The sequence below is a fragment of the Haliotis rubra genome, unplaced genomic scaffold (assembly GCF_003918875.1).
Source record: "Haliotis rubra isolate DU_JTF1 unplaced genomic scaffold, ASM391887v1 Scf528, whole genome shotgun sequence".
Classification (NCBI taxonomy): domain Eukaryota; kingdom Metazoa; phylum Mollusca; class Gastropoda; order Lepetellida; family Haliotidae; genus Haliotis; species Haliotis rubra.
In genome coordinates, this window is record NW_025767222.1 from 275,344 (window position 1) to 300,153 (window position 24,810).

The 24,810-nt window shown below is 37.3% G+C and overlaps 1 protein-coding gene across 1 annotated transcript in view; it reads left to right on the plus strand.

The window, feature by feature from the left end:
* Positions 1–24,810, plus strand: part of LOC124252866 (zinc finger protein GLIS2-like) — a 63,303-nt gene that overhangs the window by 19,599 nt on the left and 18,894 nt on the right. The window contains exon 2 of the mRNA XM_046686539.1: positions 4,880–4,963. The gene's annotated coding sequence lies outside the window, so the exon portion shown is untranslated. The remainder of the gene's footprint in view (positions 1–4,879; positions 4,964–24,810) is intronic.

Below are 24,810 nucleotides of genomic sequence, written 5' to 3' on the forward strand. Positions count from 1 at the left end.
CAGTGTTAGTGTTTCCCACTTACTGGTGATCTAACTTCAATGGAATCAATGGTGAAGAGTGAGTGAGTTTCAGTTTTACCCCACTTCAGCAATATTCCAGCAATATCATGGCGGGGGACACCAGAAATGGGCTTCACATATTGTACTCATGTGTGGAATCAAACCTGAGTCTTCGGCGTGACAAGCGAACGCTTTACCACTAGGCTACCCCATCACCATGACATGACATGAAGCCCAAGGAATATGTCCCTCCAGAAGTGGATCCCATGATTCATGTGATTCATGTCACTCATACTTTTCACATGAATTTCATAATTTCACTAATATTATGTATACAGGGATTTTCTAGGATTATAAACTATGTGCCTTTGGCTTGCAAAATGGCAAAATAGTGTCATATTGTCTGAAATTTAATTCTTTTGAAGCATCCATATTTTTGTAAATTCTGAGAATTAGAACATCATTTATTCAAATTTTGAAGTTTTACTGACATTTGCTGCAGACTTGGGCAAACAATGGTCTCTTAGCAACTCCTAATAAATCCCTGGCACAGTATATATGTTCAAGAGCTTAGAATTCAAAATTGTTTTTCTTACTTCCAACAGTCGTGTGTCTGGGTTAGGCACTGTGACCTGGAACAAAAGATTATTTTGAATATTGGCTGAACACACAAGTTTGTTTAAATAGATACCTTGTTGGGAATACTGAATGGAAAATACAGTAAACTACAGATATTATGAATTGGACAACTGATTTCAGTTCATTATAATGATAGTTCATTGCACACATTTTGATTAAAGCATACACCAGGTGGCAAATTTATTATAAGCGTGTCAGTTACTGTGGTATTAGTGTGTAAGATGGTTTTATATCTTTTCTCTGTCCATATCTAATAAAATATAATATATAAAAATTACAATTAAAATATATGTAACTGTGTTAAGTTCTAAACATTAGGATCAACACCTTTTTCTATTTATTAGTCATGATACCACTAAACTACAAGTTACTGTTGCAATGTTTAGCATTATATAAATCGTGATCTGTGGAAGTCTTAAATTATGTTTTCGTATTTTCTTTAGCATTTGCAACAGAGTAAATATCGTCCTCTAATAATACCATGATAATTCCCTGGACTGTTTGGAAGAAAATAATTAACCTTTATCCCCGATGCCATTTGGTATGGAAAATAGATTATATCACAACAATATAGTTTGTGGTTGTCTGTAAAGTTATAACTAGTTGTCTGTGTTTAGAAGGTGGCTATTGTAATCATTTACGTTATAATAATTTCAAGGTCTATGAATGTTTACATTTTTCTTAGCATGTTTTGGATATTAATCCAGGATATTAAATTACAGGAATTTTCAAGTGAATAAATAGAAAACTGTTGTCCTAATGACTGTTTATATTGTAACCACTTCCTTTTTGTGGAGGCAATGGCTTCCGGGAATGTGTTACCCATCGCGTTAAACAGGTCTGTTACATCATGTGAGCTGCCTTAAAGCAGATAACATTTACAAACAGTGAGGTCAACAGTCTTAACATCAGGGTGAGAAAAGTGACTTTGACATACTCTTCGTTTCATCTAATCGGCAAAGACTCTACCAGTTGACATTGTTTACATGGTTCGTACAGAGGTTTAGATAATCTATTCCAGTATGGACATAATCCCCATTTGTGGGATTCCTGGGTACCATTATGAAGTGTGCGACATTTTAGAAATGTCAGAGCTACCTTTGTGTTGTATTTTGGTCTAAATATAGCCTATCATTTAGTACATGTGCACTGGCTATTGATATTACCTTGACTTCTGATTAGTTTTGCTGTGAGAAATCATATGTGTTATACATGTACTTAAATGAATGCATCTGATATCACTATATGTCCCACATCTTGTAAGGAACTTGTACATAGCTAATAATTTGTTAGCGAGAAGTTTGGATCCAACAACAAATAGCAATTTTGAGATTCAAGAATGATTCCTGTTATGTCCTCTGACATGTAAACAAAATACAGCTATACAAAATCTCTGTGTGTAAGGACCTTTTGCTCTTGGCATTAAACAAATACTGAAATAGCAATTTACAATCTATTTAAAATGATGGTTTACATTGAATTGATACGATACCTCTCTGCCTTTTGCATGAAGATCAAGGTACACATCCCTATGAGGTCAGGCCAGGTGAACCTTCTAGTGAACTCTCTTCTTAGAGTACTGAATCTTGTCGTGTTTCGCTTGGAAGCTTTACTCCAGTATCATGGATATATAAATATACACCATTGGGAAGTCAAAATATATTGCATATTTTTTATATATATATCTGGAGCCCTGTATTATATAAATTTTGTCATTTACCTCAGTGCAGTGGCATCTTACTATGTTTCCTGTGGTATATTTTTTTTCCAGATGGAATTTCCAATCTGAATCGAGGCTGTAACAAAATGAAAATGAATAATTTTAGAAAGCAGCTCTCTGATTAACACATGAGCCCATTCATCCTTCGTTTCAGGTCAAAGTTTTCAGTCAGGGTTCGCCTAATGGAACCAACTGAGGGGTCCATCTTCCCCAGAGGAGGACGTTAACTGACTTTAAAAGTCCATCCCAGTTTCCACCCTTACCAAAGTTGGATCAATTTCTGGATTGATTTGAAGTCAGCCAGTGGCTATTAAGAGTTATGTCCTATCTATTTCTTTTCTGTTGACCAATCAAATTTCACGTATCATATTATTTACATTTGCTTCAAATAGAATGGCTGTGGTGTCCTGACAAGTCATCAAGAAAGTGTATCTGTGATGGGATAAAATCAGTCTTACCTAATGAAGTGCATCTGGTTTAAATACATGGAAACATTTGGAAAATATCTGTTCACTGTGGATGGTACACATGCTCTTCAAATCCTGCATTTCATCGAAATTTGATGGAATTTGGCAGTTAGCAGACCTGGTGTCGATTTGATTGGATTATGCATAGACTCCAGCCAAAACGTAACTCCCAAACTCAAGCTTTGTTCAACACGGTGCAACTGGACTTCTGTTGTCAGTTAACTCTTGCCTCATGATGATTATTATAGGATATTTATATAGTGCTCATATCCATGCAACTTGTGACAAGAGGTGGATATCAGAATAAGATATTTGAATGAGCATTTGATCCAATTGACATCAATCAGCAGGGTTGGCTAAAATGATCGATAATGGGAAAAATCGTTGATAGTTAAAAGTATTAATGATTATTGATATGAAAATTGTGTTATGATAATATTGTATGTTAACTTTTGTGATAGAAAAAAAGTTTTAATTTTCTCACACAATAGGCAGTTTTAGGACTTTAATCATGGGCTGCTTCTAATTATGTTCAGGATGCTGTTTTGTTGAATATCTGTGCCAAAACATGTCACCACTCGCCAGTGATGTACACCATCTTCATTTCCTTTAGACAAATTTGTTTTCTTGCTCAAAGTTACCTCCCCGGTATTTATTGATAATTGATAGATATTTAGAAATGTGTAATAAATTGATAAAATGTTGATTTCAGGTTACCATGGTTTCTGTGACATATTATCATTTGATTTTACAAATAATATTTGTGAGAAGCCACCTGTCAGTGTCTGGTATGGAACAGCTGCAATTATCCAGGAAGTAGGAGGGTTTGACCATGTTTTTCAACACAATCATAATTGTATTATTTGTAAGTGTGATACATTTCTGTTTGTAAGGTAGGATTGTGTTGAGAGTGCATATGTAAGCCATACAGCTGGATTGCCAGCATCAGCAGTCAAAGGGAAATAACTCTATAGTCATGTCTGTTGTAAGTGTTCTGAATCTAAGCTGCTCCACAAAACCCTCTTGAGTTCAATCCCTACAGAGTGACCATTCTCACTGTGAATGGTAAAGTACTTTTTTTAAAGTCTGTTAAACAGTCATCTGAAAAGTTTTTAACTTGCAAAAATAAAATCAAATGAATCAAGACCTTCATGGAAGCAGGATTTTGTAGACTTCAAAACCTAATCAGTTAAAAGTGAGGAAAAGATTATTTCTTGAAGGCAATGGGTTTTTTAAAATATCAGCTGAAACAAACTTTAAGCTAATACTGTACCGGTATTTATGACTGAAGAACAGAAAATTATCTGAAAAGTCTATAGATCAATGCATATTTTCAGTTACTGATCAGGATTTTATTCCACAGACAGTGTAAAGCAATAGAGAAATTTAAATCCTGCCTGAGGTAATTTTGTTGACATTATTTTGTGTGTCGTAATATTTTGATGTCTTATAACCTGAAAGTATGGTCTTGACAGGAGGATGACACTGTTAGACTCACATGGGTTTCTTTGTTGTTAAATGTGACACTTGACATTTATCCTGCTTTCTAAGATACTTCGCTAAAAGATCAAAGGCACCAACAATCAGTCGATAAAGTACCTACACCTTTTGCATGATGCCACACTGTATTGACATCACTAACACCATTCTCGTCTCCCCCTCATGAGGAAACGTACCCTTGGTAACCTCCGTCACGATGCATGTCAGTTGTCATCGTACAGTCTCCTATATTAAACTATTCCATAACGTCCTTATCTGGGTACATTGGCATGCGCTTGACCCAGTCCCAGTCCCAGTCCCAGTCCCAGCCCCAGTCCCTTAACATTTTAAATATACTGATAATTATATATTTATTATATATTGCGTGAATTTGGCATGACAGTTTACAATTTCAGTAAAATGCACTCTAACCAGATTCTTCATTTGGACAGTTTGGTATTGATAAAATATAAATGATTGAATCTGTCTTAACTAATGTCAAGTCAGTACTTGTCACCAGATTTTGGTGATGTTGATGCTCATGAGATTCTCATATTTGATTAATTTGTTGCAGCTCTTCCAACCTCTAATGTAGCAACATGGAACATCATCAGAACCCTGATGCCTGCATGGCTGCTGTCTGGTTCTTGTCATGATCGTAAGTACTATCAGTTACAATAATATACTTACGCCAATCTCTGGTTCTTGTCATGATCGTAAGTACTACCAGTTACAATAATATACTTACGCCAATCTGTGGTTCTTGTCATGATCGTAAGTACTACCAGTTACAATAATATACTTACGCCAATCTCTGGTTCTTGTCATGATCTAAGTACTACCAGTTACAATAATATACTTACGCCAATCTCTGGTTCTTGTCATGATTGTAAGTACTACCAGTTTCAATATTGTACTTACGCCAATCTTTGGTTCTTATCATGATCGTAAGTACTACCAGTTACAATATTGTACTTACGCCAATCTGTGGTTCTTGTCATGACCGTAAGTACTACCAGTTACAATATTGTACTGATGACAATCTCTGGTTCTTGTCATGATCGTAAGTACTACCAGTTACAATATTGTACTTACGCCAATCTGTGGTTCTTGTCATGATCGTAAGTACTACCAGTTACAATAATATACTTACGCCAATCTCTGGTTCTTGTCATGATCGTAAGTACTACCAGTTACAATAATATACTTACGCCAATCTGTGGTTCTTGTCATGACCGTAAGTACTACCAGTTACAATATTGTACTGATGACAATCTGTGGTTCTTGTCATGATCGTAAGTACTACCAGTTACAATGATATACTTACGCCAATCTGTGGTTCTTGTCATGACCGTAAGTACTACCAGTTACAATACTGTACTGATGCCAATCTCTGGTTCTTATCATCATCGTATGTACTACAAGTTATTGTACAAACACCTTCCTCTGGCCCTTCCCATGATGTACTCAGATACAATATTGTACTTACAGCATGTTCTGGACAATGTCATGAACGTAAGTACTATCAGTTTCAGGACCGCCTCCGTGGTGTAGTGGTTAGAGCGTCTGCCCGGAGAGCGGAAGGTCGTGGGTTCGATCCCCAACCACGTCATACCAAAAGACGTTAAACATGGTACTTGTTGGTCCCTGCCTGGCGCTCGGCATTAATGGGTACAACAAGGACTGGTCGGCTCAGAGTCAGTATAATGTGTCTGAATGGGGTATTCATGCTTCACTGCGGCATGGTATCTCAGTGGGCTAGCACTCTAAAACCAACTTCAGTCTCGGCTAGTACACATGCACATACACACACGCATGCACGTTGTCATATGAGCGAAATATTCTCCAGCGTGACGTTAAACCCAATTTCACCTCACCTCAGTATCAATTTCAGTGTTGTACAAAGTCCACGCTCTGGTCCTGGTCATGAATTACTCAGGTACAATATTGTACTTATATCACTCTCTGACCCTTGTTCATGATGTATTCAGTTACGATATTTTACTTATTCCAACCTACATATGATTCATTTCTTAAATCTATTACTTTTCACAATGTCTGAAAACACTTATTGCATTTCAAATGAACATATGTTATCAACAAAATTAGAATTATAAACTATGTTTTGCAATGTTATTGAAAAAACCCCGCTGATTCTCGGACACATGCTTCGGCAACGGGTCCACATCAAAGTTGTCAAAGAGCAAAGTAACGATGTTTCGAGGATTTAATTAAACGAATTGAATAAACTAAAGAATAATATAAAGAACAGTACTAATAAAAGTTGTTAAACGTACATTATGTTTGAGCAAGTTTGAAAATGGTTTCTAAGATGCCTAGCTGTTAGAACAATCAAAAAAAAAATACATTATGAGACAATAAAGGTATAGTTTTTTGATGACGTAACAATTGAATGACGTTATCCCGTCACTGCACCATTCTAGTGTGCCCCCTCGTAATCGAATTATTTTACATTACGTCACAATGTAAGTGACGTCACGATGCATGTCAGTTGTCATCGCCTCGTACGGCCTCCTACAGTAAACTACTCCGTTGCATCCCATTTCTTGCTTTGCAGTTGCTTCACGCAGCTAACATCACTGGTGGAAACATTACGTTTATGTTTTCCGACGGTTAAAATGTCTCAATTCGACTCACAAGTTTTCAGGGACACGGTAACGTTCGCAATGTTTACATTCCCACAATGCAATCGCGTGGAATGTCGCTGACTACTCTGCTTCATCTGGATGTACTGATCTAAACTTACGTTGGTAGAAGAAATGCGACGTTGATATTGCCCCATATGGTTTACGTTAATGACAGATGTAATTAAAATAATTCAGAGAAGATATTTAATCCGAACGTAAACCGTCATCAAACTGTTATCATTTGTTTTTTCTGGTAACATTTGTCTTAATGTAGGGGCAGACACATCAATAGAACAAGCACCAGTTAGCCCTGTGCGAGGATTCTTAATTTAGGTCACCGACACCGCCATTTGTTTTCTGCCTTAAATTAATCGTAATTATCCTTAGAAAGTATTAAATTTAGCATCTTAGAAAGATGTAAAGTTAAGCTCTCTACCCCAATGTGTTTTTGTAATAAAGTATAGTTTTGCCCTGAACTATTATAATTAAAGCACTAGGGACGGGACTCCGAGTGCTTTGATAATTATAATAGTTCAGGGCAAAACTATACTTTATTACAAAACACATTGGGGTAGAGCGAACTTTATTTCTTAAGTGAAATATATATCTATACCGAAACGTCGCTATTATACAATAAAGAAGTTGATCATCCATAAAGACTTGTCATTCCTATTGTTTGGAACTTCTAGAATGCCCCTCAAACAGTTTGTACATTATAAGTTACTATTCCCATCCTTTTGTGTGCAAACATGAAATGTAAGTCAAGTAACATCTCAGCTTCCGTTGCCTCGAACTTCATGCTCTGACACGATGTTTAATGCTAAAATATATGCTTGAAGCATTTTTGCCACAGGTCATAACCAACCACGATACATCAACTAAGTTGCATAAGGTGGTGATTTTGTACGTAACTCGATCAGAATAGGATGATTTTACCCAAAACTTTCGTCTAAATTGTAAGTTTTCGTTTACGAGGACGGTATCCACTGCTGTAATAATATTGGTTGCCTTAGCTCACGTGCATGATTTTGACCAATCACGATCCTTATAGCAGACATTTGTAACTACTCGTGTCATTTCATCAAGCCGCTTGTAGGTCATGGAAAGAGGCGAGTAGTTACTAATGTTATAGCAGATTGTTGCGAAAAAGCGTCATTAGAAACCAACATTTATCCAATAAAATCGCTTCTTACAACTGCGAAAAAACTCCTGTTACTCCGTGATATTCATAAAAACTTTCAAATATTTACCGCTGTTGTGTCATGTTACCGTGCGTAGTAGCAATACTGTTTTACAAGCTTCCTTAATAAACATAAGCCTCAACTATGACCTCAGAGCCTCGGTGTCATGGTGTCATGGCAATAAAAGCCTCTGGTTGACTAAACAAACTTTCACAATATATTGCAATACATATTGCAATACGCTAACACATATCGCAATATATCGCAATACGAACATTTTGGCGATACCCAACCCTAACACATATCATGGAATACACACGTAAACAATATGTTTTGATAACACCATTTCACAAACTGCCAAGTCCATGCCCCCTGCTGCAGATCAACTGTACATGTTAAGGTGCTGTTGTTGTTCACACATTCACAAAGTCAAAACAGTGGACAAAACTATTTTGAACTTGGATGTGTTTTCTTCGATTAACACTGGAAGATAGTGAGAAAGGTATATGGTGGTCTATGGTCAGGTCACAAATAAGCTGAAGTTTAGGAACGTTGGGCGCTGGGAGTCCTTGGATGGGTGACAGTGTTTGACAGCTTGACTCTTGAGAGTTTCTAGGACTTCAGTCCTGCACCACAATGAAGCACGTGTGATACATGTGGTCTCACCTTAGGCAAGGGAGTTTTTTCAAAATTGCCTCTGATCACCCAACAGAAAATAGGTACCCGGTGGAAAAGCCATGAGAATATTAACCTTCTAGCACCTCACAGACAGCATGGGGTAATGATAATCAGATAGTGTGTTAGCCCTTGAGCATTCGTTATAAATTTCACTATTATGATCCTTTATGGATAACGAGTTCTTTATTATATTATGATGCATCATTTGGGAATAGATAACAGATAGGTTTAATTAGCATTGATGGCCGAGTGCTCTGTTCTCTTGTTTTTTATCAGTTCATTGTTGGCGTATGGGATGAGATATCCTTGATCTCTTTTGTTTGAGGGCTTGTCTCGGTGGATTTGAACTGCTTCTGACAGTTTTCTTTTGATCAAGACCTGGAATTTCTTTTGGTAATATCTGTACATTATCCCACTTGATGTTGTAAAAAGGTTTTTGATTATGTGGTCTGAGATGGCTGATTTTCAGTCTGAATTTTTTGGTAGGTGTTAAGTGTTCTTTGATTCTGAGGTTTATGGGATGAGAAGTTTCACCTACTGTAAACGTACTTATTTTCGCGTGGTGCAATTTTTGCGGAATTGACAGTTTAGACTACATCGCGCGGCCAATTATTCGCGCAATCAGTAATTGCCGGAACTGCGAGCTGTCTCTTTGGCCGCCACTAATAGCAGTGAAAACAAACAGAGTGGCTTAACCTGTCAGGTGGCGTTTATTGCATACTCACAGGAAATCCCTATGTGTGCGATATACTAGTACACAGTAATCCGTTTACTCACGGAAGAGATGAAAAACACATCAGTCTTATGTTCCGAATTCTGACGATCTGACGAATTAACTTCTACTGTATATGAAGCTCTTTGTGATTTCAAACAAGCCGGGTTGTTGTGAATGAGATGATTGAGTGTTAAGTGACAATATACGCTTCATGATGTACTGGTAAATAAAATCTTAATGAATAAATAAAATACTGCTGTATTATTTCTTTCCGAGTCGTTTTATTATTCATCAACTTCTAAAATGCCGATCAACAGACCATTGGAAGATCATGGTTTGTACTTTTAATTGTCTTGTTCTTGCAGACAGAATCTGGGTGCAGCCTGAACGTTTTGATGAAAGTTATGGACTGAATATGAGAGAGAATTGAACTTTTTCATTTCAACAATTGCAATTGAAAGAATGCAAAGGCTATTTGCCAGCCATTCGAACTTGTCCGAAATTTTCATACTTCCTAGTCCTTCGCAACTTAAAAACATGACTTCCAGTGGGTCCTCCTCCTGTGGCATGTTTTTGAGGAAATAGTCAACACAACAAGCCTAGTTAATCTTTTATACAAAAACTGTTATAAAGGTTGCAAATAATACTCCCCGAAGTTGTGATGGAAAACAGAGGTTGCTACCTTGTATTTGACACCTGTCCTGTTTGTTAGTCACACTTTGAATAGTGAGAGGAAATCGCTGCATCCGTGGGTAACTACATTTCAGATGACCTATTATGCAACAGCAACAAAACATATGTTGTCCGAAAATCGCTTTTAATGGAAGTTGAGTATGAAAGTCTTTGGAATTGGCTCACTGACTTGGTTCATGCATGTTATGTGTTGAGTGAGTGAGTTTGGTTTTATGCCACTTTTAGCAATATTCCAGCAATATCACCACGGGGAACACCAGAAATGGGCTTCGCACATTGTATCCATGAGGGGAATCAAACCTGGGTTGTTGGCATGACGAGCAAACGCCTTAGCTAAGAGGCTACCCCACCGCCCCTGTTAAGTGTTGAGCCCATGTTAAAACATTTATTTTTTTATATTTATTTTTTTATTTCCATTTTTATGTTACAATTTCCATTACAGCAGCTTTATGTTCTCCAATTGAAAGTATTTTAAGTGTACAGTGAGTAGTGTTGATGTAAATACATAATGTGTACATTACCTATGTTAAAACATGTTAAAGTTAGTCACAAATTGATCTGTAAAAGACATCAAAGAAATGTGATATATTGTATTGTGTATCATGATCATCACATTGTTACAGTAATTGAATTGCAAATAATATCATAACCCAGCTAGTAGCAAACTCAGTGATAACTTATTGTCACTTGATTGGAATTTTTACAAAAAGTATTTGGACTTTTTGTGTGTCCCTGTGGATGTGCTAATAATTTTGTTTGCGTCCATTGTCAAGTTTTATGCATATAGGATGCAGGAATTCACGTCCTGTAAATCCCTGGGTTAGGGGTGGGGGGTAGCCTAGTGGTTTAAGCCATGGAAACTATTTTCGAGAAACATGTATGTGTTTCATTATAGACATATATTTATCTTTGATAATCAGGAGGAGACACATTTAAGGTTTTGTCAAACACGTTATTGTGAAATGTTAGATAGACAATAGGAATGTGGTATTGATATTTTTAACATCCCTGCTACCCCTTCTGGATCTGCCCCTGCAGGTAGATGTAAAGCTGTCAGTTCTATATACTTTATTATTTGTTAAATGAATTGTCTGTCTGTTTCGTTCTACATTTGTGTGTGTGTCTCTTCCTAATTTATGGCATTCCTTGACATAATGATCATTGATGGATGTTTTTGGTCAGAATTAACTGTGCCTATTGTGTACCAGCTTCTAACAGCCCTATATGTTTAAATGAAGCATATATTACAACAACTGTTTCATGATGAAAAAGTACTAGATAAACATTCATTTCATTTAAAAACATAAGGTAGTGTTAAATTATTTTTTTTTTAAATCCTCTAACTCATATTGATATAGAGAAATATGTGTATGGTCGTTGATACAAAATCTTTAAAAAAATTCTTTGATGTTAATTTCTGGTGATTAAAACCGATGAATCACACCCACTCTCGATAGTTTCTGGAATACAAGTGTTTTTCAATGTTTGTGGCTCTTAATGTGGACTTTTGAAAAAATTCTGCTTGTTTCATATGCTTTGTAAATGATTTTATTTCCTATTTTTGATATACCCAATATATCTCCTGTCAGAGCTGTGTTAGTGTGACTTGACATGAACAATGATTTTAGACAGTGTCCTGTTACACAATAACAAAGAATGGTCACTCGCCCATGAAAGAGATTACAAAACGTAACATACAACAAACCAACAATGCCACAAACTCATTTTAAGAGATTAAACTGTGTACCAAGCTCTGTAAGATAGATATGTACCACTCTATAACATAGGATTAAAACTGTAAATGCCAAAACTGATTTCTCATGAGATGTTAATTCCTATAAATATCCCAGATGTCAAGTGGCTATGGACTGATAATGTTTGTACAATATGTGTTAGAAACTTGCATGGGGTTTCCTTTGAGGTCCCAGGTAGGGGGCCTGTTGGCACCACTGCGTGAGCTATCCTGCACGGGGGCCCCCACGAAACATATCGCACCCCTGTGATCGCGTATCAATGGTGGCCCAGCGATTCTGGTCGCTGATTGAGGATAAGCGGTACAAGATCTTATCTTGTGGTATATTGTTGGTTAACAAAGGAATTAATATGTCCAACACGCGGATTATCACGACACTATGATGAAGTGGCTCTAGGAGCAACACAAGCGAAGTGTATTGCGATATGTCGCATGACGAGTATCTATTTGCTGTGTACAAATTGGCATAGTGGTGTGGTTTGTCTTATTGCGTGAACGATTATACTTTTGAGGGGGGTTAAACATCTAAGTAAAAGACTAACTGATCGTGCAGATGAATTGTAATCTGTTGACCCCTGTTTTAGTAAATGAAATGGCCTGCTGTGTTTGTTATGGTAGTGTGGACGCTGTTATTATCTTCTTTAAAGGGGTGTTAGGTGATTGACAGGGGGTAAAGAAAGCACTTGTTGAAGGAGACATTCGAGCCCAACTTTGGTTGACGACAGTTTAAGTACTGTCTCTCCATCTTGAGCTAGTTGCTGAGACCAGCATGCGAGGGCAGGTATGTGCTAGAATATAGGAGGTCATGTCATATTTAGTCGTGGTAACTTGCTGTAAAAATGTGTTCTTTGCAGTGCTAATATGTTTTGATACCATGATATTTTTTAAAGGGTATTTTGTTTTATCAGTTCGAAAGCTTTTTGTTAGTTTGATAATTTGGAGTGCAGTTTGATGTATTTGATGTCAAATTGTGACAAAGTCATGTTAATTATTAAAGTTGAGGACTTTAAATAACAGAGAAGGAATTAAAATGTTCATTTGCAAATGGATCATTAGTCTTAGACTTTGATGCAGATATTGATGAATGGTCATGTATGAAATCGGAACGGTATAGACTTGCAGAATCATTAATGTGAGTTTATGGATCTTTCTTGACACCATTTGGCTTGTCCAGTAATTTTGGGAAGAACGAAGGGTTTACTTCAAATTGTTGTTTTTGATTGTTCTTTCTTGTGAATGAAAATATACAAGTTTTATTTCATCCTCTCGTCTCTGTTGTCCATCTGAAATCAAGTACAACTGAAAAGTGTTAACCACGATTATTATGATGAGATGTGCCGTCATCATTTTGGGACGTGGCCACCATTTTCCCGGAATATGTTTTGAAACAGAGGTCGAAATCTATACCTTTCCAAAATGTTTTTCATATTGCTAGCCACGTTATGATGAAATGGTGCTTTCTGTTTTAATGGCAAGACGTTTCATCTAATAGTTTGGCATCATTCATTGAGCAAAGTTAAACAATGCTGGATATTTCTTCACTCTCTTATTATAGCTTATAGTTGTTGTGATTTAATTGTTTGTCAAAATATCACCACAATTAAAATAGTCTGTGCAAGCAATACTGCCAAACATAGATTGCTGATAGGTTGATCTCGAATGATGACTGATCAAACTTTTCCATTTGTAAAAAATAATCAGTAATTTCCCAAAGCCCTAGAACAGGAGTGCTGTTCCACCTGGTTAGTACTGAGGTGCTATTATGGAATTCCAAGATAATTATTGAAAAAGTTGTTTCGGCAAATATCTAATAAATTTTATGTATAAACTATAGAAGTCTTAAGTAAATGAATATGTTGAGATAGGATTACAGTCTGTCGTTTCACTACTTTGTGAGACCTGCTTGCCCTGCAATACTCGCAGTGAATGCACCTTGGTACACTACCGATCAAAGTTTGTAGGAAAAGGTGTGACAGCGTATCCCAATGTTCGACCACTTCTTTCTTCATATCGTCAATATTTCTAAGTCCTTTTTGGTTTATTCTGTCCTTCATTACCCCCAATACATTCTCAGTAGGGTTAAGATCTGGGCTGTAGCTGGGACAGTCTAAAACTTAAACATTTTGTCCACAACCACTGTTTTGTGTTTTGGGTCATTATCATGCTGGAAAATCCAGTCATCTTCATCCAGTGTTCGGGCCATTGGAAGAAGGTGATCATTTAATATGTCAACATTTTTCCAGTGTCAATACACAACGGCATCACTCAACGTGATTATATCCCACCCCACACGTGAAATTTTGGGCTGTTTTGGGCGTTGATGGATAGGTTTCATGGTATTTTTTGGTCCAAATTTTCACACAGTTCGAAAAAAGCCAGACAGAACTTTCATCAGAAAGGAAAACATTATCCCAATCTTGATTTTCGTGAGCCTCACACCACTTTAAACGTCTTTCTTTTTGTGCATCTTTCATCAATGGTGAGGGAATTCCACGTTCTTTCACCCAGTTAAGTCTTTGTAATTCTTGTCTAAGGGTTTCATTACATACTTGAGGACTTCCGCTATTAATCATCTCATAATATTCTCAACACTTTTCAATTTTCCCCTACTCACAATCTGACCAAGTCACCGTCGATCCGTAGTACTGAACTTCCTTGGCCTCCCTGCCCCTGTCTTGTGTTCAATCTTAACTTGTGACTGAATATTCTTTCTGACTGAAAGTTGTATATACTGTAGACAGAGGAATGGCTTGTCTACTCACCCCTTTCAAGATCATCTAGAACCAGCTTTTTTTTTCTTCTACTGTCAAATCTGCCATGTCAACAAAGGAAGCCGTCTGCTACACCATGGGAGATAACTCTTGATGTAGTAAGGTGCATTCTTAAGCCTACAAGAGTTGCCTCCCATATTGAGTACCTTACTACATAATGTAACACCTATTTTAATATGCTATTATCAGTATTAGGAAACAAAGATTTCGCAATAATTTCTGGGAGAACTGTATAATTGGTAGTACTGGGATACAGTAATACCCTGATGTACAGGAGTGCTATTATTCATGACAGTGCTAGGGGTAGGGCTTCAACGAGTCCATTTTCTTGGACTCGAGTACTCGAGGGGTGAGACTCGACTCGGACCCGAGTACTCGAAATTCATACCTTTCAAGAAAACAATAGCGTAACTTGCATGACATGTGTTCCGATCACACAAGTGAACACTTACTTCATTCCGACTTTATATCGTTATGTGACTAACATTTCCCATTGGTCAGAATCAGTATTTAGATGTTTACTTGACAAATGTTTTTTTCATCGTACTTCTTGTACTGCCTGCAAAACGCAGTGATATACCGCACAGTATGCATTTGGTTATTTTTCTCTTTTCTCTATCCAGATCAAGATACGCCCATACATTTGATTTTTTTATCTTTCTCCATGTCTATCAATTGTCAAGATAGTTACCTGATCATTTTAAGAAGTGAAATCTCAAACGATGTATAATATTTACTCTCATCTGCAGACTTGTAACAACTAATACCATACAGCCACACCGTGTGATGAGTAAACTATTTAATCTAGGTGTTGATAAAAACATTATCAGATGGGTTAAAGAATTCAGGGTACATAGAACTCAGTATGTCAGTGTCAATGGCTATCAATCTTCTTTTCTCTCAACCTCTACTGCAGAACCAAATGGCTGTGTTCCTTCATCCGTACTCTTCGTTTTGTATACCAATGACTGTTACTTGTCAATAAATGACTTGTTTACTGAGAAATTAGAAGATGACGCCACTGTTACTGCCCTAATTTCTGATTCTGAACATTATTATCATCAAGACATTGACAAAACCGTAATGACAGTTTTTTTTATCAAACTTTTATTCAAAGTGTGTTGACCTACAATTTTCTATGTTGGTATGGGGGTCTCTCTCATTGCAACAAAAACAAGCTTTTCAAAATTGTTAATACTGCTTGCAAAATTTCTGGGGTGTCTTTCAAGTATATTCCCTTTATCTATGAGCGCCAGATTGTCACAAAGGCAACTAAAATTAGATTTGATAGTTGACATATTTGATCTCACCATTTTGAACTACTTCCTTCTGGACGCTGCTGTCGATTACCTTCCCTCAAAACAGAGTTTTACAGTCTTTCATACCATCAAGTATTCGTGAATGCAACAAATATTTTGAATCACCATCACATGATTACAACTAGAATTATTCAGCCTCTTTACCTATGTGGTTAATTGAATTATATCATGTCAGTTTTATTGTGTAAATAGCATTCGTTTTGAGCATGTAATTATTGTGTATATTTTTGTGAACTGTGTACATATTCATATTGAGACAGTTGGATGTATAAGAATTTCCTCCGGGATAATAAAGTTATATCTTATCTTAATATTAGACGTTAACGTCCGCTCATGCTTAGCACATGGCAGGCAGTCTGTCAACGTCAATAATTCGAGTTATCTCCCCTTTTCGAGTCCTCGAGTCCTTGAAAATGGACTCGAGTCCAGCTAAACCCGACTCGTCCTTGAGTACCCGTGGAAGCCCTACTAGGGTGCTGTTCTGTCTTGTAGAATGGAAGTTCTGTTTCAACCTGCCAGTACTGGAATCCTACCTTGTGTTCCTGTATGTCCAGTACATGATACCTGTGGAGTAGATTTGTGGTTACAGTGTTCGCACATCATGCTGAAGACCCAGGATCAATTCCCCTCATGGTGACCTGTGAAGTCCATTTCTCGTGTCCCCCGACATGATATTGCTGGAATATAGCTAATAGTGGCATAAGACTAACTCACCCTCTGCTGTGATGAAATATGAATACTTAAGACAGTGTTAAACCCATTTCACTCACTCACTCCAGTTACCCTCCTCACTAGGGTCTTTTTTTCATGGTGAATAGAAAGTGGGACTTTCATATCATAAGAATCATCAAAACATTCTTATTTTCGTTAAAATGAACAAAAACAAGTTGCTTAAGCTAGTTGTGATCAACACACAGTTGTTTATCACAGTTCGACACTGTAGACCTATAAAGTTATGACAAACATGGTTCATCAGCATTATTCGTGCAAGATTGAAGAGGACACAACTCACCAATCTCCACGTAGATATCACAATGGTAAGTGTTTAAACATTTCTATAATTTTAGATGGAGAAAAAAGCTTCTTTTGCTTATGTTAAGTCTTGGGTGGCAGTGACTTATTGGTGCAATTAATCAAGAATATGTTTAGAAAAGTTTGAACTTGTAAGTTCTCAGTGTCTTTATGGTGCAGACCCTGACTGCTGCAGAGTTAAGACCTTTAGGTTTTAGGGGGTATGTACGTGATATTCAGTTTGAATACAAGATTGCCCAATCATGAGGGCATGATTGCATGGTTGCCTTGTTTCATTTCTTAACTTTCTCTGAAAAATCTTCCTGTGTGTGAACTTGAATGAATGTATTGCTGCTCTTTGTAATATTCCAAAATATTGAAAAGGACACCATCTGGTGGAAAAGGACACCATCTGGTGGAAAAGGACACCAAGAATGGAAGTGGTTAATAAACACCTCCTCAGACATACAGTGATAACTTGAATATTGTTCTTATCAGTCTTAAGGGGGCGGTGGGGTAGCCTAGTGGTAAAGTGTTTGCTCGTCACGCCAAAGACACGGGTTCAATTCCCCACATGGGGACAATGTGTGAAGCCCATTTCTGGTGTCCCCAGCTCTGATATTGCTGGAAAATTGCTAAAAGCGGCGTAAAACCAAACTCACTCACTCACTTAGCAGTCTTAAACCCATTTCACTCATTCACTATGTGCATAAAACACAGAATAAAGTGACAGAATAAAGTGTTATCAAACATACTGACTAACGTAAGGAGTTCTCTAATGTGACACATAGTGCTGGAACTGTGTGCAGTCTTCTGAAAGCTACACAGACAGACAGACAGACAGACAGGGATTGTTGTTGTTTGTGTTGGGAATCTGAGCCAGATTGGTTGTCTTTGTATGGTCAGTGAAAAATGAGGGTTCCTTCTGAACTTTACACACAGTGAATCATGTGAGCGGCTGTGCTAGTGAGACCCTTTAACTGGCTGACGTCAGTATGCATGTCAGGGTGCTGTCCCATAGCGCCTCACAATCTTGATCCAGTCTTCTCACCTCTGGAAGTTGTCTGTCTCACAGACTCTGTATCAGGGACATTCATAACGTGAGGAAATCTTGCCTTGCTTCATTTATGGCTTTAGAATTGCAGAAAGGGCTTGTCAGAAGGGGAAATAATGCGGTGCAGGGACTGCGAGACAGACTACCCAAAATGTAACAAGTCCAGATTTTTCCATACTTCCGGTTCTGAAAATCCAACTCACTGGGACTTCTCTTTAGTTGAAATGTAGTTACTTGTTTGTATGAATCAGTCTACATGAAGACCTTCCATCTAAGCCTGCACACATGATTTTATTCATTTAGGCTTGTTTAAGATATTTGTCATCACTATTTTTATTTTTTTTTGTTTTATTCTTGGAATAGAAGAAGTGTACAATGTAAATAAAGATGAATAACAGCTGGACACATCCAAGTTTTTTGGGGTTTTGTTTACACATAGATACAACATTCGCTCACACATCCATACTATAGTAATCCAGAAATATATTACTTCACATTGTCAATGTTTACTCTTGAAAAAGTTTTTCGTATGGTTTCTAGAAACCTTTCTTTGCTATAATATATAATATTTATCATCACTATTGATTTTCCTTTCAATTCCTGTAAGCACATGAATGTATAATGATTTGCTAAGTATTTCAAGTTTTCAAATAAGTGTTCATAATGCAAATTATAAATTTATGTTATACTATTTTTTTACATTTTTTAATCTCAATAGTTTGGTATTTCTTATGTATACAGTTTGTGATTAACCGCTCTCTGCTCAATTTCTGAATGATTATTTTGTCCGGATGACAATCAAGGAGTTGGTGCAGGGGATTGCATATGTTTGTCACAGTGACATTGATATAATTCCCCAGAAGGGTGCTGGGGGCAGTTTAAGAGTCCGTTCCTCACGTTGAAGACCAGGGTTTAATTACCCACACGGATATAATGTGGGAAGCCCATTTCCAGTGTCCCTGACGTGATTTTGCTGGAATATTGCTAAAAGTGGTATAAAACCAAACTCACTCACTCACAACAAATACATTTGTAAATGGTTTCCAGCCTCAATACTAAATGTCTGTTTGTCGGATCGAAATAGTTTGAAAATTGATTGTGGGGTGGAAAAGTGAGTGAGTGAATTTATTTTTATGCTGCTTTTAGCAATATTCCAGCAATATCATGGCAGTGGAGTGTGTGTGGAAAAGATGTCAGATAGGTGGAGTTAAGTCATTTTAGTGTCTAGAAGGTATTTAAAACGGTATGTATAACAAGGGGAGGGAATGAATTACTTACTCACTCACTGACTCACTGACTCACTGACTCACTGACTCACTCACTCACTCACTCACTCACTCACTCACTCACAAAGATGCTGTGTTAGCATAGTGCTAGTATATTACTTGAATCAGTTTACAAACACTCAGCATAAGACAAAATATAAAATTGTTGTGTTTCAGGATCACAACCTATCCATTGTTTCACTTGCAACCAAAATGTTGTTACGGCATCTGGAAACAGTCATAAAGATATCCTATTTCTTTGAATATGTTCTATTACGATGTAGCCATTTCCAGTTTGGCTAAAGTCACACCATAAAAATCCTCAGCTTTTTAACAGTAGTCCTTTTCACTGTCGGTTACCCAATGAACAGTTGCTAGGAAAGCTGGAACAAAACTCATCTATTGCAAGTCAGGAATTTGTGTCTTTTCTGTGTGATCTTTGTCATCTTGCAAAATCTTTCATGCAGAGACCACTTTGTGTGGCACATTAAATCATTTCTTCCATCAACTTGTGAATGGAAGGAAAAAAGCATTAAATCCTCTGAGTGAGTTTAGAAAAAGCAATATTCCAGCTATATGGCGCCGGTCTGTAAATAATCGAGTCTGGACCAGACAATCCAGTGATCAACAGCATGAGCATCGATCTGCCAATGAGAACCGATGACAGTCAACCAAGAGCGAAACTGACCACCGATCCGTTAGTAAGCCTCTTCACGACAAGATGTGCCTTTTATGGGAATGGGTTGCTGAAGACCTATTCTACCGCGGATCTTCACGGGTCCACCAGCCTGAGAAGAGACTGTTTGTGAGGGAAAGTATAAATGCCACAAAGGTGTGGAAGACCTTTCCTTGGCAGTCAAGGTGTTAGATAAAGACGTCATGACTGGCACCTACTGACCTAATGTCAAAATAACCACCAGTGTTGAATTTGTATTCCCTGCTACGTGTTTTGCATGGGGGGTTGGTATCATTTTGGACTCAGTGCATCCGTCCGTCTGTCTGTGCAAATTTGTCTTTTTACGGAGCAAGAGCATAAGAACTGTTAAATATTTCCAAACTTGGCACATAGATAGGTCTTGTGGTGAATTGGTAGTTTTGGATTTCTGGATAAATATTTTTTGAATTTCCATGGCAACAAGTTTGACTGAAATTGGTAGTATTGCTCTTTTCCAGTGCAGAACTTTAAAACTTCAATGTTTCTTCACCAAACTTGGTACATAGATAGATCTGGTGGTGAATCTAAGAACCTAATGACATGAATCAACAGTACCACTCTATTTCTCTATCAGCATTATTTAAGTATAGTGTTGGGAACTGGTTAAAATCTCATAATTGATGATTGGTTCATTACAACCAATCAATCATCGAAAATAATTGGGTAGCGTAATTTATGAAATTTGTGAATGCACACAAAAATAAGGAAAATAACATGTAGTTCTTTGGGGTTTTTTTTGCAAAATTTCACATCTTTAAAGGATTATGTTAGGAACATAAATTTCTTAGAGTCTTTAAGATAACTTCAATCATGACTTGGAACAAGTTTGTGGTGCTTATGAAATGTAACAGACTAAACCAACCTAGTGAAAAATACTGTTAATGAAAACAAGTGTTCCAGAATTGTTTGCGTTTGATTATGAGAAAACCTGATCGATTGCTTGGTCGTTTAGTCACTGCGACCAATCTTCAATTATTTCAATTAATCGGACCACCACGACTAAGGTACATCAAACCTTGTAAGCACTCAGGCACTCTTTTGTTGATACAAGCATGCCAGTATATGTTTTCGTTGGCTAAAGTCACACCATAAAAATCTTCAGCTTTTTCAACAGTTGTCCTTTTCACTGTCGGTTGTCCAATGTGCAGTTGCTCAGGAAGCAGTAACAAAACTGCAGGTTGGGAATTTGTCTTTTCTGTGTAAGCTTTGTCATCTTGCAAAATCTTTCATGCAGTGACCACTTTCAGTCTATGTAAACTAAGGCTCAGTATTATTCATTACACTGCTATACTGAGTCTAACAAACCCTTGTAGAAGGTCACGTCAGCTAACCTTTTGAGTTGACCAATTCTGGTGTCCCCCGCCGTGATATTGCTGGAATATTGCTAAAAGCAGCGTAAAGCCATACTCCCTCACTCCCTCATATTTTGATCCATATACTACTTACATATTGAATATTGGGGCGGTCCTTAACCTTTTTTGTTGAGTATACATTCAATCAGCAGAGATCAAGGGTATTAGATCCTCTTATTATATGAAGAGCTAATCATGCAATAGACTCTTCTAGTTAGTTCCCAATCCAACTTATAACAACACTGTAATCCTTACTGTATGTCTTGTTTCATCCAATTATCCATGTGCTATAAGTTACCAGTTATCTGTCTGCTCTTCTTTTAAATGTTAATCTGAAGCTTATCACATATCATGCTTATATAAAATCGTTTGGTGGAACTCATTCCCGCTTGAGCATGGTGTAAGAATATTCATTGACGAATCACTATGAGTTGTTGTCATTAAAGTTGTACGTTTTCTTATTTGCCCACCAACCTCTAGAATAATAGTCAAACAAACAGAAAAATCAAGGTTATGAACGGTCCCTTAGGGTGAACCGTCGCCTCCTCAGTTCATAGAGGAAGATCTTGCCAGGATGGGGAAGAAAAAGCATAAACAGGAGAGGGAAGACCAGGGCTTGGGTGCACCTTCCCCTCCTCAGTTCATAGAGGAATATCTTGCCAGGATGGGGAAGAGTTTGCATAAACAGGAGAGGGAAGACCAGGGCTTGGGTGCACCTTCCCCTCCTCAGTTCATAGAGGAATATCTTGCCAGGATGGGGAAGAAAAAGCATAAACAGGAGAGGGAAGACCAGGGCTTGGGTGCACCTTCCCTTCCTCAATTCATAGAGGAATATCTTGCCAGGATGGGGAAGTTTGCATAAACAGGATGAGGAAGACAGTTTCTTAGAGAGGGGGTCTAGCCAGAGAAACTACTAAACTGGACCAAACCAAGGAAGGGCTATGTCTCTCTCTGTTATCCTAGCACTGTTCCATGTGGTCCTCGGCTACTTATTGTAAGGAGCACAGATTTTACATTGCTGACAAAAATCACATTTAGGAGTAAACTGTTACTTTGTTAAGAATGTTCATTCAGTTAGCATAAGGCATCTGAGGCTCCACAATTTGAGTTACAGAGTTGTGTCCCCTGGGTGTTTCAGAACCCTATGATTGTGGACTTCAGTTCCCTTGGTTATGTTTCCAAGTTTGTCAGCATCATGTCCTTGCTTGTGGCTCCACCAAAATGGAAAACCTCCGATACATGCATCACTTTAGTCATTCTTCCCACGAGCTGAGATGCAGTATCATACTGGAAGACTGTTACAAGAAGCATTAAAGCCAACTCCCTCACTGAATGAAGGTGTTTGTTTGAGAGAAGTACCATGGAATCAGCTTGTGACAAAAGTTTGAGACAAACAGTGAGATACATAGAATGAGGACAATTTTTATGGATATACAACTTTTTTATTCTTTAGTCAAAATGAAGAAGTTGTATATCCATAAAAAATGTCCTCATTCTTCATCTCCTCAACTTCTAGAATTCCAATCAAAGAAGTTAGATATGTGTTTGAAATAGTATAAGAGTTACTGTGAGATCTGTATCTGTATAATTAAATGATACTCTTAGAGGTTTATGGCAACAGACAAACCAATAGCAATGACTGTATTAGATGAGAGTGATGATATTTGAGACAGACTGAAGTGCCATGTCTACATGGTAGAGTGACCTGTCAGTCACTGAGTGCAACTGAGTGGAGTAATTTGTGTGTTTAGACTGGGGGAGAGAGATTCCTGATTGGCTCTGCCAGTGTGTAACCCTACACCAACCACCACTAGGGTCACTAATCAGCATGCAGTTCTATAGGGAGAAGTGTCTATACTGTATAATGCACGCCATATGGACAGGTAAATAGGGTGATAATATAGCATAGGGCCACATATGCATATCAGATACTGTATATATTTCTCTACCATTTAATATTAATAACAAGAACATCAACATGATCTGAATTTATCATTCTGTACACAGAGAATGTTGATGAGTTCTAGCTACATTTTCACTCAGGTTGCAAGAACAGTTAACAGTTTGTAACAAACATACTTATAACAAGGTAATGGATATACTGAACAGTTTTATTTATAAGTATTTTACTCAGAATGTGTATGATTATAACTATGGTTGTAAACAACTGTCGGTTACCCAATGAACAGTTGCTAGGAAAGCCGGAACAAAACTCATCTATTGCAAGTCAGGAATTTGTGTTTTTTTCTGTGTGATCTTTGTCATCTTGCAAAATCTTTCATGCAGAGACCACTTTGTGTGGCACATTTGGTCATTTCTTCCATCAACTTATGAATGGAAGGAAAGAAGCATTAAATCCTCTGAAACATGATTCACTAACCTGGGAGACTGGGAGGGGAAAGTATAAATGCCACAAAGGTGTGGAAGACCTTTTCTTGGCAGTCAAGGTGTTAGATAAAGACGTCATGACTGGCACCTACTGACATAATGTCAAAATAATCCCCAGTGTTGAATTCATATTCCCTGATACGTGTTTTCCGTCTTCCGTCCGTCTTTTTATGGAGCGAGAGCATAAGAACTCTTTAAATATTTCCAAACTTGGCACATAGATAGGTAACCACGGTCAAGCATGTCCTGCTTGACTGTGTTGAATTCTCCATCATAAGGGATAAATATTTCAATATCAAAACAGTAAAGGACCTTTTTAATAAAGTTAATTATCGTTTAATCATTGATTTTTTAAAAGAGATAGATGTGTTAACTGAATAATTGATATATGTTTTGTAAATAGATACAGTTTTATAATTGGTAGTTCAGATTATTAACTTCGATTGTTAGTGGCTGTATCCTCAAAGGGGGTTGAAGTAGCGTAAAATTATTGTCCTCCTGAGAAGGTACGTAAGTCCCCAAAACTTTCAAAGTGAAATTTTCTCGTACCAAGTTTTTGAACGTAGTATTTTTGTTCTTTTAAATGTTGGCTAAATTATCCTACAATCGCCAGTGGCTGAAGGGATGGTGTAAATCCAGCTAGGCTCCATGTAGGTAGCAAAAGTAATGTAAGTCACCATGGTTCCTAGATTGGTGATCTACCTTCAGTTGTTGGCGATCTATAGCCTGTGTTTTATATTGTGTTGTCTTCTTTAATTGGAATGTTTTAGCTTTGTTCGCTAGTTTTATGTTATATCTGTGATTATCTGGTATTTTTACTGTCCATCGTTGACAGGTTTTAATCTTCAAAATATTTTCACTTTTTATTGTATAAATTGTTTTCTTCACGATATGGCTGAGATATTGCCAATGTGACGCTAAATAATAACTCACTCACTCACTCACATAGATAGGTCTTGTGG